The sequence below is a fragment of the Cryptomeria japonica genome, chromosome 10 (assembly GCF_030272615.1).
Source record: "Cryptomeria japonica chromosome 10, Sugi_1.0, whole genome shotgun sequence".
Classification (NCBI taxonomy): Eukaryota; Viridiplantae; Streptophyta; class Pinopsida; order Cupressales; family Cupressaceae; genus Cryptomeria; species Cryptomeria japonica.
This window is the reverse complement of record NC_081414.1, coordinates 814,648,949-814,664,019: the sequence shown is the minus strand read 5'-3', so window position 1 is coordinate 814,664,019 and position 15,071 is coordinate 814,648,949. Positions and strand designations below refer to the sequence as shown.

Sequence of the window (15,071 nt, the reverse complement as noted above, 5' to 3'; positions counted from 1 at the left end):
CACTCAAGTTTTGTTTAAAGATTAATAAATGGTGTTTTCCATTCTAACATTGCAGTTGTGAAAGGATTACTTCAAAGGGTTCTACAAACTTTTATCTCGGCACATCTCATGTCACTATCCATGTAAGCCATGTCCCAGAAAACAAGGGACTGCCAACAATACATACATAAATAATTCCCCCTCACAGGTCACCGTTTCCCATTTGGAGCTTTATACAAATTTTCCATCTTCTACTTCATAAACAACGCAAGACATAACTCACAGCTTTTCTAGCTCAAATTGTCTGAATTACATTTAGTTAACTAAACAATCATGTTCAAAACATGAAAGATATTGCTCTTCCAATTGCAATTACACTAGATTGAACAATTCCAACACTTACTATCAATCTTACCTCCTTCAGTTGTTACTTCCTACAAGGTAAACAACATCTCAACTTTCATTTAAACTACATTTTATAGTTTTGACATATATGCAGAAAATGCCAAAATGCCATGAAGATTTATAATTGTGTATAAAAACTGTGATGAACATAGTCTCTACATAACAAACACACCAACTAATACATTTGACTCTTCCAAGTCACGGGTAATTTCTGTAAGTTAACTAGATTACTATTTGTTTTACAATGTGCCCGAACTCACTATTTCATATATTGAGTATTGGAACATATTTTCTCATGCTTTAAAATTATTTTGACCATTATAAGTGCATAGAAATTGCATGAACTATAGCTATCAATCTTTTAATCATAAAGTTTTTACACCTCGTGATCAACAGGTATGCTGTTAGCTACATGGTATTTAACACGTAATTCAATCAATTAAGATTTATTTACTTGTTCAGGTCAATGCCAAAGAGCACTTCTTTGTAATAATGCTACTAATGGCTCTTTGCAAGGTAAAACATTTCATTGTTTTTACTATATCATCCTTGGTATTATACTCATCATTAGTTGATTTGATTTCTACCTACACTGATTGTTATTACTACTTCAAATCTCCAAGTTCGAAACCAAACATCATTTGCACCATTCACAGCACACCATTACGATGACACTATTTGTAAGTTGACGCGAAAAAAGGTGTATTGTTGGCTACATGATATTTAACACATTATTCAATCAAGCAACATTTATTTTAAAATTGCTCATATCATTGTCTGATTGCATTCCTTTCTAATAATGTCACTAATAATTTAGCACATATTTCACACTTGAATGTTTAATAAAATGTAATATTGTTTATTGTTCAAAGACAAAACCACTTGATTGCATAGGGCATTATCCGTCATTTCGGATGCAAATTACTACTAAATGCACATGTATTACCTGTCGGACTTCCAAACTCAAGTGTCGTCTGCCACGACGTAAACCATCTCTTTTATTTTTGTCATCTTCTAATTCTAAGAACAGTTTATTATATAGTCGTAATAAACTTTATCAATTGTATACTTGTCTTTTCATATAATACTAAAAAAAATTTAATACAGGTATATGACTAAGTATATATAGAAAGTATATAGAAAGATAAATTTTAAAATTTAATATAGTTCAGTGGTTCTATCCACTTTTGCCAAAAAAATAAAAAAAAGTATATATAGAAAGATAGCCCCTCCATATTAGACCCATGGTAATATTTGTTGCTTTTCTACATTCTATTTCTTTAAGATATGATGAAATTAACTATTAATCTTTCCAAGAAAGACTTCCTTGAATTCATTACAGTTATCTAATTGTTTTCCAACTAAAAACCAATTCAAGACATTTTTTCAACTTTTTCATTTTATTGCAGTTCTGATCGCTACATTAGACTACATGTTATTCTTACAAATTTTGTCACTCTATTCAACTTTTTTATCTTATTGTTCATGAAGAACGCAACTTATGTTCATGTTCAATGGTTTGTGCTTCACAGTAATATCATCCTCTTTGGTAATAATACTAACTTCTGTTTGTATGGTGCATAATCCAGGTAATATGAAAAGTCCTAATACACCAACATGAAACAAACTATACTTGCTTCGTAGACAATTATAAGTCATAATTTTGTTTGAATATTAATGTGTGTTCTTTTCTCCTTTAATATGCAAATTAAATGTATGAAGATACAGGGATATAGTAGCAGAACAAGACAAAAGAGGTGCATAAAAATAAGATTAAGAGTAGTGACAAATTAAAGAAGCTAAAAATAGAAATGCTAAAAATGAGTGTCAACATAGGAGATGGAGGATCTAGCACATAAGAAGCTAAGAAATAGAAATGCACAAACGATGGGAGATGAAAAGTCTTGATGTGGTAGCTGAAAATGAAAAGACAAAGGCAATGCGCAGGGACAAATTGTTTTACCCACACTCAAATTTTTATTTATTTAATATGGCAAAAATGGCTTCTAGACGAGTCTATCTACACACAACTCGTCTCTCTGTGCAGATGCTTTTACGCCTAAGAGGTCAATGTCTCCCATTGCAAGCTCGACACTTCTAAAAGAATATAGAATGTTTTCTATTGTTCATGCGATTCATTCATTAATTTTTAAAAGAATGCTCAAATTGTCTTTGAATATTAATAAATGCAGGTAATTTTCCCCTTACCAGTCACTGTCTCCCATTCAAAGATTGCAATCTCTTCATACAGATAATTTTCCCCTCGCAGTTCACTGTTTCTCATTCAAAGCCCACCTTTTTCAAAGACTCCATTTTTTGTTTCAATATTATTAAATTTTATTTCATATTGGAAGGTTGCACTTTTCAAAGGATTGTTTCACAGGTTTCTACAATCTTCAATCTATGCACATATCGTTTGTCCATGCGTTTAATTTCTTCCATTTAAAGCTGGCAATTATAAAATAATATATTAAATTTTGTCTTATTGATGTCATACTCCGATTATTTTTGGAAGATAGTAGCTTTCAAATGCTCCATCACTGTGCAACACCCCCTCTCACTGTACTCGTAACAATTTCACTCTACAAGTACTTTGCCAGCCACCCTACCAAGTTATTGTTTCATATTGGAAGCTTACGGTTTTCAAAGAATATAGTTTGTTTTGTGTTGCTCATGTCATTTTCTAATGATTTGTTTGCTCTCACTCAGATTTTGTTCGAATATTTATGAATGTTCTTTTCTATTGAAAAATTCCAATTTCCAAATCATTACAAGTCACATAGTTCTACAATATTATGGTTCTACAAGATTATATCTAGACACTTCTAAAAGCACAACTCTCCTCTCTCCGCACGTAATTTCCCCCTTACAGGTCACTGTTTGCCATTCAAAGTTCACGCTTTTGAAACAATATAGTCTGTTTTATGTAATTCATGTCACTCACTAACAATTTTTTTTAAATCTTGATTGATATTGCAAAATTGCAGTTTGCACTTTGCAAAAGATTGTCTCAGAGGATTCTACAAGCTTCTCTCTGGCCACATCTTGTCTCTTAGTATAGGTAATTTCCCCCTACCAGCTCGCTCTTTCCCATTCAAAGCCCACACCTTTCAGACACTCAATTGTTGTTTGAATAATAATAACAGGAATATTGTAGTTTTCAACGGATTGCTTTACAGGGTTCTATATTATATTTTGTCTTTAATCTCATTTCCTGATAAGTTTTTTTTTGCTTGTGAGCAATGATTTTTTTTTATTGTTGTTCATTTCATTCACTGATATTCTTTTCCCTCCACCCTCAGATTTTATTTGACTATTAATAAACGTTTTGCACTATTGCAAAATTACAACTCTAAAAGGCTTCACTCAATATGCAACATTCTCTCTGTTGTAGAATATGAAAACTACCCCGCTCCTTTAGCCAGCTGATAAACTTAAGATAATTATGACAGAAGAAAAACAAATAACACCAATATACAAATTGCAGAAATATAACAGACACAAATCAGAATAAAAACAGAGTGCTCTGGTTTTTTAACAGTACACAAATTCTCTATTACTAATTAATAAAAAGTATACAATGTTGGTGTTATTACATTAGTTTAGATTTAATTAATAAAACTACCGGTGGTTGTGTTTTCAGTTGTGCAGTTACACAACCATTTGCTGTTTTGTATTGCCTATTTAAAGGCACACATTTAGAATGAATATTTTGTATTGCCTATTTAAAGGCACACATTTAGAATGAATATGTGTATCTGATAATACATTTTATCCTACAAAATCAAATCAATAATATTTTTCATTTGTGTCATTCTCTTCAATCATGGTTTAGTTTTTTTTGTTCTATGTTGGCTCTACCATTTCAACATGGTATCAGAGCGAAAACTAGTTTCTATGATCTGTGGCTAATGGAGGAATAAGATTGGGGCTGGCTTCTGCATTTGCTGTGTTGCAGAGGAGTTAGAAGAACTGTAGATGGCAGTGATATGATTTCAGTGTTTGTAATGGTGAGAGATGAACAATAAAAGGAAGGTGGAAGTGAAAATAGAGATATGATTCAAGTCCAAATGCCAAACTAGAATCTTGCAATCATGTTTCAAGAAAAGAGGTATGAAATGGACTATCTCTTTATAGGGTGACATCACAAATCTTTTGTTATCATTTTATTTGTCTTTGAGTGATAAAGATTATGGATAAAGTAGTTACAATTCCTAAATTTGAAGGGCATAAATTCCACACATGGCAAATTAAAGTGCAACTATCATTAATTGAGAAAGAATTGTGGGAGATTGTGGATGGGACTGTAACAAAGCCACAAGATGCAGATGCAGCAACGAAGTGGATGACAAAAGATCGTAGGGCCACAGCACTGATTGGTCTTGTTTATCAAATGCATACTTGCATCAATCGGTGATGCAGGCTATTGCAGGTACAAGTACCGGGTAGGTACGGGGTATCGTCTCCACCTGGCTTCACAGGTCTGAGCGTGCCTTATATGTCCGATGGGAGTGGAGGAGATAGCTTTTGACCCTAGTCCTTACCTCAGTCTATTATTGTGAGTGTCGTCAGTCGGTCGTTCATCCCTTTTGTCTGAATTTCGAGTCTTTTTACTTTTCCTCGATTTGCATGCCTTGGTGGTTCAGTTAATTATTTAAGTTTAAGTTGTCATTATTGTTGACTTGATCGATTCATTCCTTATTATGCCTTATGCCTTGAATCAAGCGTAATTGATTAGTTTATTAGATTTTAATTTTAGGCTGCTTATATTTGAAAAAGTAATCGTGTTTAGATCCAACGAAAGAAATAGAATATATTAGTTAATTGCTTTTAAATATATGCAAATTAAGTTAACTCATTGCTTTCCTATTTAGTAGAAAAATTGATTTAATTGCTACTTATGAAAATGTAATTTTAAAAAAGAGGGAATTTTTCATTTATTTGTTTTGAGAAATATGAAAAAGGAAAAATAGAAAAAAGAAAAGAAAGTCAATGGGGAATTTTAATGTTTTTTTTTTTTTAAATAGAAATTTTGGGCAACCTAGAAAATTAGGTTAAGAGATTTTTCTTACAAAATCATTTTGGAGGAGATTTTGGGGGTTATGCTTATTTTGGAGGAGGAGAAAGAAATTTTGGAAAATTTGCTTGAAGGGTGGATTTGGGTGTGAACTAGCTGGGATTCTTGCTGAAGCATACCATTCTTGCTTGGAAATCATAAAGGTTGGTTGAATCCTTGCTTATTGCAACAAAAAAATCATTGCTTTCTTCCCATTTGCTGTTAATTGTTTAAAATCTTGAATTGTGAATTGTGGGTGTTGGGTGTTTGTTTGTCATGGGTTGTGGAAGGAGAATTCTACCATTTTGTTATCAATTCAAACTTAATTTCTCTCCATGTAGTTTCCTTAACTGAATTTATATTGTTTCATCTTTGCTATGCAAGAAATTTCTTGGTTTATCATGCTGTTTGTAATTAGGAATTTTGATGGGTTTTGGTAGTGTTATGCTGGCAAAATTTTGCCAAGCATTCATAATACCTCTCTCTAGAAATTTCCAGTTTTAAAAATGATGGTTATGAGTTAAATTTCTTTGTTCATGCTTGATTGGGAGCAAATAGATTCAATTGGGGTTTGGGGATTAAGAGTATTCTCATTTAATTAAATTTTTAGAGCCAACTGGGTTGTTTTGGATGAAAGTTTATTCCCCCTGTGTTTTGTCTCAGAGGATTTGGTTATTGCTGGTAAAAATTAGCAATATTAATGACTGGAAAATTGGTTTTTATTTGTTTTTGTTTGGTTGAATGTTGTGACTGGAAAATTAATTTTTAATTTTTTTTTAACAGAGATATTTGCCTCTGTCTGTGTCTTTAGTTTTGTTTTCTTTAGTCTCTGGCATTTTTAATTAAAAATGAGTCTTTGAACTGTTGATTAACCAAAAAAAAATTTGTTTAAATCCGAAATTAACTGTATTGGGGGCGGTGGCGGGGAGCTGGGCTCGACCCAGCCACGCACCCCCCCTTTCCTTCCTTTCCCTCCCTGCTCGCTGCATACCCAGCGTGGGAAATGCAGCAGCGCTGCTTTCCCCAAGCTGGGAATGCAGCTCGCTGCATTTCCCAGTTTGGGAAAGGCAGCGCTTGCTGCAGTGGGTGCGTGGGGGCCCCACAGGGTGTTTAAAATTGTTTTTTTTTTTTAATGTTTTTTTTTGGTTTTAAAAAAAAAGAAACGAAAATGTTAATTGTATGTTAGTGGCAAATAAAATGGTTAGTGTTATATTATGTTTAATATTACGTGATAAGATATGGTTATTTTAATAAAAATAATAATATGTTATCATTTAATATTAAATAATAATATTATGTTAGTGGTTTTTAATAAATTCAATAAACGTTATTTTGTGTTTAGTATTAAGCAATAATATATTGTTATTTTAACAATAATAACAATATGTTATTATTTAATATTAATTAATAAAATATGTTAATTGTAGTTGTAATGATGTTGAGATTATTTAATAATTCTTCGATTTTAGTAATGAAGATTAATTGCTTGGTGTCGTGAAAATAAATAAAATGATTTAGAGGTTAGTAGTAATGTTGGAATTAAGGAAAGTCGGATTAAATTTAATATTAGTGTTTGTTATCCAAGTATTATAAAATAATCGTATGATGATTGTATTCGTCAATAGATGTTATCTTGGAATTATTTTATAATGGCTTGTACACCTTTGTTTAATTTGATTAAATGTTGACTGCTCAAGAAAGATTGCTTGTGGTGTTTTTAGAATTGCAGTCTAGTTGTTTTAATGTCGTCGCATTATGTTTAAAACTGTCATTATGTTGTCGATGTTTACCCTTGGTCAGGTGTCAATGTTCAAACCTTGAGGAAGTGGGCTTTTATGTGTTATGTCCCTTATGGTTAACTCTGGGTTTGTGACTGTGAGTCCTCCACCTGTGTTATGTCTGGATAATTGATGGTTGTTAGTCCACCATAGAGTTCTCATAGATAGTCGTATCCAGTTAGTGACCTAGTAGAGAGAGTGGCTTTCGGGCGGGGGCCGCACCCAAAGTGGATGGCAGGATAACCCCTCGAAAGTCAGCTATTAAGTGATAACCTAATAATTGTTTAGGGGGTGGGTAGTTATTAATTTAATTAAGATAATGCACCCCGTACACGGTTGAGTACTTGTATAGGCTCAAGGTGTTTGGGAAGGCCTGGAATGGCAAACCTACCACCTTGTCTTCACGAAAGGATGCTAGGGTCCGCATGATGCTTAGATGGAGCCGGGGGTTCGGGAGAGGTTACCAGGATAACCCATGATGGGGGCCAGGACCTATGGAGACCTTCCTAGGGTAACCATGTTAAGCCATGTGATGACACTCTCTCTCTAGGGTCGCTAGTGTTTTGTGAGTCGAGTCACTTGTGTACTGCGGAGTCATGTGTACTGTTGTACTTCTCTTGCTTGCTTGAGGGTCGTCTGCTATCTCCTAGCACGGTGGGGTGGTTCCATTTTGGGATCACATGGTCGGGTGGTAGTGCCACTTCCCATCGGATATCTTGTTCCTACCTTCACGCGAGGATTGGCTTCGCCGGTGCATCTTGGTTCTTGCTTCTTGTAGCACTTATATTCTTGATTTGTACTTTGAGGCCGTGTGGTCATTGTATCATCAACTTGTAACCTTTGTAATTTATTGTTCTATGGAAGCCATGTAATTTTATGGAATATTGTAATTTAAGTCATGGGATGTATATTGTTTCAGTTATCTTTCCTATTTGTATAAATGAATCTTTGGAAGTATGTATGTTGTAATTCTGTAAGCCTATCCTTTGGAGATCAATTATGAATATGAATTATTTAATCATTATTGGCTTTCTTTAATTTAAATGAAAGATTGGATTAATATTGTGATGTGGTTTTATTACGAAGTAATCTTCGTTGGTAACCCTTTAGGATGTAATGTTAGTCTTCCGCTTATGTTGTTATTGTGCAAGTCATGATTAATTCATTTATTTTTTAAAAAAAAAAAAAATTATTGCGCCTTTTAGTTGCCTTGTTGTGTTGCTATCCTTTAGGGTTCCTGGCGGGGCATTACATTAACACTGCCATATGTGCCACCTAAGCAAGATGACACACGATACCTTTGCATTGCATTGTGCCAAACATAAGAATAGTCAACACAAGTGTACTGTGGAGCCTATATCATGTTCAAAGAACATGATATATTTCCACTTGGACAAACAATCCTAGATTTGCCACCCTGTCTCACACTGATCACAAATACAAATTGATAACTACTGTTGCTAGTGAGATCAAAGAAGATACTCGCATGCAAGTTAAAGTTCAAAAAATCTAGTTATGTTTGCCATATTTCTGGGCATTCACGACGCAACAAGATGCATCTTCTATGCGTAAATGTTATAAAGAAATACCTCATTTATTGTATATGGACTACATTTACCAAATCCATATAGTTTGGTTCTTATGCAACTCACTTCAAATTCTTGTAGCCTAAGTCACAAGGTTCGAATTCGAATTCGAATTCGACAACCATGAAATTCGGATGAAATTCGATAAGGGAAAAATTCGAAAAAAAAATCGGATAAAATTCGCCTTCTATAATTTTTTTTATTTTTAAATATATGTATACTTCTAATAAATTATCAGAATAGCGACCCAGCAGTTGCAGACACCCATGACCCAATAGATACAAAGCATATACAAAGAATACCCATGACCAGCTGAGTTGTGTTTAGAGGTGGATAACAGTGCTTTATAGAAGAAATTCCATTAAATTTGATTTTTTTTTTTGAAAAGTTTAAAATTTGATTAAATTCAAACCTCATCCATGAAAATCACCATATCCTCTGACTTAACTTGTACCTATTGGATTTGCTGGATTTGTCAGATTCAATTTGGACTTCTTAATTCCTATAAAAATTTTACCTCTTTTTCTTTTAAACTTTGAAAATCAAATTTTTTTACCTCCTAAAAGAATCAAATTTCTTAATCTGTGAACTATGCTAGGGACCATGCAAAACAAAAGGTTAAAAAATTTAAAAATTTGCATACCTACTAAAATAACCAAATTTCTTATCTGTGAACTATACCAGGGACCATGCAAAACAAAAGGTTAAAAAATCATGATGACAATTGAACACATTTTTTTTTTAAAGGACAGTCACATAGCTAATAATCTCATATTGTTATCTATATTAAACGCCTAAAAAATAAGAGATAATTGATGAAATGAAAATCTACATGAAAATATGATAATGAAATTACATGTAATACTACACAGCAAAAACACAAAACCTAACATTGCCTAATATGATAAAATATCGAACTTGAAGATGGTATCCATCTCAAATAGTCAAAAAAAAAAAAAAAACTGCAAAGACACGAATACTATTATGTGTACCTAGATTATTGTTGCATTGATAACTCAAGAAGTCAAATGCTATTGTCAATGTTCGTTCAAATGTTCTCTTCCTTTAGCATGCAACAGAAAACAAAAAGGTTATTGTTGTGATTACACAATAAAAAATGGTCAAGTAAGAAAATATTTTGCCTCCTCAATAAAATAAAGCCAAGTTATTCCATCCACAGTGATGAATTGAAACACAAAACTCAAATATTGGCAATTTATTAGTCAATTGAATGAGGAAGTTGATGTCTGTAAATTCATTCCAATTAACTCAATATTCATGGTTAGATTACATAACAGGTTGTACTTTATAATAGAAACCACCACCTATAGGCTCTCGATTGGGAGAACATTCAAATCCTTATTAAATTTTCAAAGCAATCATTCACTTTGGAAAGCACCATATGCATTGACATTAGATTTGGTTCAGTTTTATGTTTAGACTTACGAAGGTTGAAACCATACAACTTTAGAACTTTATGAGTCATAAACAATATACATATCAGTAAACCAAACCCTCCTACAAAAGAAAACAATACAATCTAGCATCAATGCAGTCTGATCGGTTTGTCAATAATCAGCAATACCAAAGTTGTGCTTGATCCAACATCAATGTACTCTAACATGTTACAATGTCATTTTGAGGTACCTTTATTATGTCTGTGGTGTCACTACAAGGCTATTGGTGTCTTTTCCTAAGTCCTTGTTATATTAATAAAAAAGCTTAATATCTAATATAGAAAAATTTCAAATAACTCAATAATACATTTTTTATATTTTTTTATTTTTAATATCTTTTGTTTCTAAATTTTTCAATGATAAGAGTTATTTGATGTACTAAAAATTTACACAAAAATATGATAATGAAATTACATACAATACTATCCAACAAAAACACAAAACCTAGCATATTATGATATGATTAAATATTGAATTTGAAGATGGTATGGCATCTCAAATAATAAAAAAAGTAGAACTGGAAAGACACAAATATTATCATGTGTACCTAGATGATTGTTGCACCAATAACTCAGTGGTCAATTGGTGTTGCCAATCTTCGTTCAAATGTTTTCTCCTTTTAAACTACACAATGAAATTTATGGCAATTAGAAAATTGTATATCACAAATTTAGATACAAATCAATAAATGCACAAAAGTAAAATTTAGATACAAATCAACACCACAAATATATACTCCAACCATGTTTAAATAGATGATTTTTATTTTCAAAGAAAAACATTAACTTGGATAGGATTTTGCTTTCAAAACAAAACAAAAAACACTTACTAATTTTAAATTTTAAAAATCTAATAATAATAATAAAAAATTAAATACTTTTTTTTTCTCTTCTTTGAAAAAAATTGCATTTTAAATTTATAGAATTTGATAATAATAAAGAAAATGGTTGTTTATTTTAACAACCAAATAAAATAAATATCACATTTTCAATTTCAAATTATATAAACTAAGAAAACTGAAAAAAAAACCATTTAAAAATAATAATCTAATTTAATAGTTTCTTTTTAATTATTTTTTTATTTTGTATTATATTTTGATTAAATTTTTATAAACATTTTTTTTGTTTTCAACATAAAAATATTACATTTAAAAATTATATAATTTGATAATAATAAAGAAAATTAAATGATTTTAGTTTTTGTCTAATTATTTTTTTCATTTTTTATTATATTTTGATTACATAAAATTTGATAATAATAAAGGAAATGCATTTTTTTGGTTTTTAGCACAAAAAAAATATTGCATTTAAAAATTATAAAATCTGATAATAATAAAGGGAATTAAATGGTTTTTCTCTTTGAAAATAACAAAACTTGCATTTAAGATTTTGTTTGTGAATATATCCAAATATTAATTAAAAAGATAGAAAAAAAGGGAAGGAACCTTGGTCGAGGCTATGAATACTCGGTGATATCTATGCATTGACGTGGCCTTCGATGCTTGTGTGGAGGCCAACTTTGCACTAACAGTTGTGGAGGAGAATCCCTCCTCCACGTGGTTCGTTCCCTCTCTCCTTACTTATGCGATGTTAGTTTGGTTTTTCTTTTGCATTTAAGATTGTTTACCTTCGTGCATGTGAGCTATCTTTCGGCTCCTAATGGAGCCAGAGGACTTTATTTCACCTGATCTGCCTCCTCTCACCCCTCATTCATCACCCTCGAGCCAGAAGAAATCCTTCTCCGAGACTGTCGTAAACCCTAACAATGGCGTTGCTTCCGACGCTAAGTTTGTGGCTGGAACTACGCAACCTGATGGAGAAGGTAAGGCATCTGCAGTCACCATTGACCTCGCTTCCATTTCTCCTAATAATGTTATCGTTCAGGAAATCATCACTGAAAAAAATAGGCTTAAGTACACTACTATCTTCTTTGCAGTAGTTGATATTGAGAAATGCCCTCCCCGCAAGTTTTTAGATGATTGGTTTTATAACTACTAGAATATTAAATTAGGTTACATATTCTCCTTTTGCAGGCAAATCCAATAAGGGTTGTTTGCAATCTTTTTTCATTCTCGTGAAACACAAGCTGAGGTCCTCAAAAAGAAGTATTGGGTTGTGGGAAATTCTTCCTTTCAAGCCCTAGCCTAGTCACCCGAAGCCATTAACAAAGAAATCATGGCTCTATCGCTCCCTAGGTGTCTCCTTCTAAAAAATGTCCCTCTCTTCCTTTGGCAATTCCTTCCTCAAATCATTGAACCCATTGGTAAGGTAATAAGGATGGATGAATCGAATAGGTTAATCCCTCAACTTGATGCCAGAATGATAGTATCGATAAAACCAAGGATAGATATTTCTAAGTTTCTTAGAATTAAGATCGAAAAATGAAGAGTATTCATGCTCTATCGAATTACTTGGAGGGTTGAATGCTTGTTTTTTGTGCAAAAAAGAAGGGCACCAACGCAAAAACTACCCAATTATCAAACAGAGAAATACATGGGGTGAATCCCATCCCCCTAAACCAAATCTTGGGAACCCTAAAATCCCCAACCCCACTCTGCCCAAACCAATGTGGAAAAAGTTGACACTGCCTCCCCTATGGGCTCTGCTACCGTTAACCCTAATTCAATGAATCCGATGGGAGGCGGAAGCAACTCTGATATCTTTGCCTCAGACATGGTTTTTGGTATGCCTAATTTGGCTACCTCGGACCTATGCACATTTCAACCCCCGACTACCACTCCCATTTTTATTGCCATGGATACGAGCGATGTGCCTCATGATGACGGTTTTCAAACTGTTGTCAATAAGAAACGTCGAAGGAAAACTGCTCAACAACTTGTGGCTGAAAAATTAGGTCTAGCACCAAATTCACCACCCCGAAGACCACCAGCACCCCCAAGGTTGATGGCTCTTCCCTATGTCAATCAAAGGTTAAGTCGATGATTAAAAATTTTGAGGGGGCTACTCATGGCTGTAATAATACTACTATCAGGGATGGCTCTGTTAAAATGATTTCTAGAGCTAGAGATCCTATGGTTTCTCCCACTACCAATCTTATTTTATCACAGCCTTCGGATATTGGTACCACTACTGACTTGAGTCTCCCCCCCAAGGTCCTTCATGAGTTGGATGAATCGTGCACTATCCTCATCATTCCTGCTAACACCTCTGCTGATAATGAGATCCCTCCTAATATGTTCCCCTCTTTCCGTACAACACATGAGTCTTTCATTGAGACAATAAACGCTACCCCCCACTTAGATCGCAATTGGGTTGTAAACAATGATCCTCAATCTAGATTATCTTCTAATGAGGATGAAGATAGTCTAGACTACAACGCCAAGGCTAAAAAAAAAGGAAGGCCTCTTGGGGCTAAGAATAAAAAGAAGACGATGGCCATATTTGGTGGCCCTGACAGTACCCCAAACCCTTGCAACTCTAAGGTTGCCAGTAGCTCTTAATCTTGATTTTGTTACCCATGAAATACATATCATGAAATGTAAGAGGGGTGGAGTCACCCGACAAGAAGTTTATCATTAGGATATTTCTTGATATGCACAAGGATGTTGATTTCCTACTACTGCAAGAACTTAAGGCTATTGGTTTCACTCTTGACACCACCCTTGACTCTATCTGGAAGGATGCTATAAAAATTTGTTCTAGCCCTAAAGGCAGGGGTGGTTTGGTGCTCCTTGTTCATCCTAGATGGGCTAACCTAATTACCTGCAGGGGAGTTTCCCCCTTCAACAGAGTTGTCTAGATATTGATTAACCAGAAAGGATTTCATTTTAGACTATGTGTTATGTATGCTGCCAATGATTATAGGGATAGAAGTCTGCTATGGGAATGTCTTAAATCCCTTCTGGAAATCCCCTGGATCCTTGCAAGGGACTTTAATATGATTGAAAATGATTCTGATAAGACTGGTGGATTACCTTTTGAATGGCACCAGTTTGAAAGAGTACATTGGAATAGGCTGAAACTTGCCAAGTCTTTGTTTGATCTAATGGAGGGCGGCAGAGATCCCTCCCACACTCTCTGGCACACCTGGTGCAATTACGAAAAGGGTGCCAGCAAGATCTATTCTAGATTGGATCGCTTTTATGCCCAACAAGGACTATTTTTCTTTTCTCCCTAATGACCAAGGTAAATTCATCACTGTTTGGCCTATGACACTCTCGGACCACCACCACATCATTGCTCATATTAATATCAGGAATGTTGTGACCTCCCATGATACCAAAACCAGCAAGTTTATACTCAACACCTCCCTACTTAAAGAGCAGGATGTCTTGAAAGCCATTATTCTTATTAGGATTATTAACTTGCAAAATAAGCTCATCCCCTCACATGTTGATAGATGGATCTACAATGTTAACTCTTGGCAGAAATTACTATAGACTATTGGCCAAAAAAATGCCAAAGAGTTCTGATTTACAGAAAAATCCCTTTCCAATTGGTTGCATACCCTTGAGGAAGACATCCAAAATAACCCTAGTTGGACTCACCTTGCTACCAAAGTTGCACAAGCTAGGGAAGCCCTTAGGAATCATCAAAAGGTTAGGATCCGCAGGGCTATGATTAGAGCTTGCACTCATTGGCTCCAATTTGGGGAGAAAGGCTTGAAGTTCTTTTTCAACCTCTTGAAGCATAAACAGTCTAAGGAGAAGATTGATAGACTAGTAAATGATAATAAAGAAATCATAGACTTTCCTAGTATCAGAGATGCTTTTGAATTGTTCTATAAAAACCTCTTCACCTCTGAGGATAATGACAATGCTAAAGACACTAGAGAAAAATGCAAATCCCTT

General features: G+C 33.8%; 1 protein-coding gene across 3 annotated transcripts in view; it reads right to left on the bottom strand.

The window, feature by feature from the left end:
* The window catches only part of LOC131859447 (ankyrin repeat-containing protein At5g02620-like), an 89,844-nt gene that overhangs the window by 39,384 nt on the left and 35,389 nt on the right, over positions 1-15,071 (bottom strand). Inside the window, exons 2-3 of one of the 3 annotated variants that reach the window (XM_059213193.1) lie at positions 10,809-10,885; positions 9,797-9,867 (exon numbers count right to left, since the gene is read on the bottom strand). The exons of 1 other annotated variant lie outside the window; for it this stretch is intronic. The gene's annotated coding sequence lies outside the window, so the exon portion shown is untranslated. The remainder of the gene's footprint in view (positions 1-9,796; positions 9,868-10,808; positions 10,886-15,071) is intronic. One more of the 3 variants, XM_059213192.1, reaches the window with a different exon arrangement.